The sequence below is a fragment of the Lactuca virosa genome, chromosome 1, assembly GCF_052849685.1.
Source record: "Lactuca virosa cultivar CGN04683 chromosome 1, Lactuca_virosa_CGN04683_v6, whole genome shotgun sequence".
Taxonomy (NCBI): domain Eukaryota; kingdom Viridiplantae; phylum Streptophyta; class Magnoliopsida; order Asterales; family Asteraceae; genus Lactuca; species Lactuca virosa.
The window spans coordinates 90501089-90504736 of NC_136426.1; positions in this window are offsets into that span (position 1 = coordinate 90501089).

Genomic DNA, 3648 nt, shown 5'->3' on the forward strand with positions numbered 1-3648 from the left:
GATCCGACCAAGATTGAGGCGGTGATGAGTTGGGAGGTGTCGAGATCCCCCACCGAGATCAGGAGTTTTCTGGGGTTGGCCGGCTATTATAGGAGATTTATTAAAGATTTCTCCAAGATTGTTGTTCCTCTCACCAGGTTGACCCAGAAGGGCGTGGCTTTCAGTTGGGGCCCGGAGCAGCAGGCCTCATTCGAGACACTTCGCCAGAGATTATGCGAAGCCCCAGTATTAGCCCTTCCGGAGGGGATGGAGGATTTTGTGGTGTATTGTGACGCGTCGATATCGGGATTGGGTGCGGTGCTGATGCAGAGAGGGCACGTGATAGCATACGCATCGAGGCAGCTGAAGCCTCATGAGACGAGATATCCTACTCACGATCTGGAGTTGGGGGCTGTGGTGTTCGCCCTCAAGGTCTGGCGTCACTATTTGTATGGGGTTCGGTGTACCATATACACGGACCACAAGAGCTTGAAGTATCTGATGGATCAGCCCAACCTGAGCATGCGCCAGAGGAGATGGTTGGATGTGGTAACGGATTATGAGTGTGAAATCCTGTACCACCCGGGCAAGGCTAACGTTGTAGCCGATGCCTTGAGTCGTATAGCGGAGAGTGCCCCGATGCGAGATGTTTGTATGAGGTTGACAGTGATGACTCCGGTGTTGGACACCATTCGGGAGGCCCAGGTAGAGGCCATGAGACCGGAGAACCGCAAGAGAGAACGGGTGATCGGGCAGGTATCTGAGTTCACTGCCGATAGCCGAGGGCTTATGACCTTTCAGGGTCGGATTTGGGTGCCATTTGAGGGCGGGGCACGTACCATACTGATGGAGGAGGCACATAGATCGAGGTTTTCGATCCATCCCGGGACCACTAAGATGTATTTGGACCTAAAGAGAGACTATTGGTGACCCTGTATGAAGAGGGATGTTGCGTGGTTTGTGGAGAGGTGCTTGACCTGTCGCAGGGTTAAGGCCGAGCACCAGCGTCCACACGGCAAGTTGCAGCCACTTGAGGTTCCCCAGTGGAAGTGGGAACAGATTTCCATGGATTTTATCACCAAGTTTCCAAGGACCGCAAGAGGTGTCGATGCAATTTGGGTGATTGTCGACCGGTTGACGAAGAGCGCTCACTTCCTTGCTATTAGTGAGAGCTCTTCTGCAGAGAGAATGGCAGAGCTATATGTGAGAGAGGTGGTATCACGGCATGGAGTACCGATCTCGATTATGTCAGATCGAGACGTACGTTTCACTTCCAGATTCTGGAAGAAATTCCATGAGGAGTTGGGTACGAGGCTGCATTTCAGCACCGCATACCACCCACAGACGGACGGACAGAGCGAGCGGATGATTCAGACGCTCGAGGACATGCTTCGAGCATGTGTGTTGGACTTCGGAGGGAGCTGGGACACATACCTACCATTGGCTGAGTTTTCCTATAACAACAGCCACCATTCGAGCATTGGTATGCCTCCCTTCGAGTTGTTGTATGGGAAGAGGTGTCGGACTCCCATTTGCTGGGGAGAGGTAGGACAGCGCGTGATGGGCAGCACTGAAATAGTGCTTCAGACGACCGAGTAGATACAACAAGTTAGACAGAGGTTTTTGACATCTCAGAGCCGCCAGAAGAGTTATGCGGATAGGCGACGATCCGACCTGGAGTTCCAGGTGGGAGACTTCGTACTCCTGAATGTGTCTCCTTGGAAAGGAGTGATTCGATTCAGGAAGAGGGGCAAGTTGGGCCCCGGTACATTGGGCCGTTCAGGGTGACCGCGAGGGTGGGCAGGGTAGCGTACCGGTTGGAGCTACCTACGGAGTTGAGTCAGATATATGATACCTTCCACGTGTCCCACTGAGAAAGTGTATAGCCGACGAGTTGGCGGTGGTACCGTTGGAGGATATTCAGGTGGATGCGAGCCTGAATTATGCCGAGAGGCCAATCGCGATCCGGGATCGAAAGATCAAGGTTCTGAGGAACAAGGATGTGTCCCTGGTTCAGGTCCAGTGGCAACATCGGAGAGGGTCCGAGCTGACTTGGGAGCCGGAGGCGGAGATGCGGAAGCTACACCCAGAGTTGTTTGTAGAATGAGACTTCGTGGGCGAAGTCTGATTCTAGTGAGGGATAATTGTAACACTCGGATTTCCAGGTATTATGTTTGATCATTTATTTTGAGTAAAAGAGAGGGACTCGACGAGTTGGGTCGTGGACTCGTCGAGTAGGACCGCGAATGCTGACTGGATTAATGAACGGACTCGACGAGTCGGAAAGGGTGGACTCGACGAGTCCGCGCTGTGGGTTGAAACCCTAAATCCCCGGGTCTGTGCCCTATTTAAAGGACCTTATGGCCCTTAATTGCGGCTACCTTCGTCCTTGAGAGTACCAGAGCATCTGTGAGCCTTGTGAGTGAGAAAGGAGGCCATTATTCACTATTTCTTGTGGATTTTAGCGAGAAGGAAGGAGGAAGGTCAAGCTAGGCGAGTTGGGGAGCTTGAATCTACTTCCATTTGATCAGAGGAAGCTGTTAGAGGTATCAATCTATGCTATTCCTCGTATTTTGTTGATTTGGTTGAACCTAGGGTTTCTTTATGCCTTATTTAGTTTAAATCTGGAGAGTGTGAGGTCCCAAGGTGAAATGGTTATTAGATCTGAACCTTAAGGGGTCCAGAGAGTCCCTATTCTCCAGCTTTATGCAGTCCTTTATGAGTTTGGGGCTTAGGTTATCATGTTAAGGTTTATTTTGGCATATAGAGGTGATAGTGTGATGCTTGGTCCTAAAGTTCGAACCTTTACGTGATTATCGTGTTTGGGAAGGTCAGATCTATAGGATAGAGGAGCAGATCTGACCTCAGAAGGTCATTTCAGTGTTGCCATGGAAGGGACTCGCCGAGTCCATTAGTGTACTCGACGAGTCGAGTCGGGGTTGCCCCGCGATTCGTGACAGGTGTAACTCGTCGAGTGGAGGGATGACTCGACGAGCCAAGAGAGGCTAGAAGGATCCAGAGGACCCGCATGGACTCACCGAGTCGCCCATGTGCACTCGACGAGTCGGGTCAAAGTTTGAGCGTTGGCTTTCGTTGACTTTTAGGGTTTTGGTCAACATTTGGACTTTTGGGTCAAGGAGGGGTAAAATGGTCTTTTACCCTTCTGAGGGATCGTAGAAGGGGATTTAATCTAGCCTTTGAGAGCCATTATTTATTTGAGGATATTGTGTATGTGATTAGGCGGGGGCTAGATCAGTATATTCGTGTGCGAGATCATCCGAGATACCCGAGGTGAGTCTTCTCACTATACATTACCTAGGGTGGTATTTATGTGTAGACCAGAGGGTCTTGTATGCTATATGTATATATGAGATTATGTGCATTGTGTTATATGTATGCTATGTGTTGTATAGACCGGACCGGAGGGTCCAACGATATAGACCGGACCGAAGGGCCCAACGATATAGACCGGACCGAAGGGTCCAACGACACAGACTGGACCGAAGGGTCCGACGAGCTATGACCGGACCAGAGGGTCCAACGAGCTACGGGACTGGAGGGTCCCGCTGAGACACATCGACCGGAGGGTCGTACTGTAGCCTCGAGTGGCGTATGTGTTGTATGTGGTATTTTGGGGAACTCACTAAGCAATTATGCTTACAGTTGTTG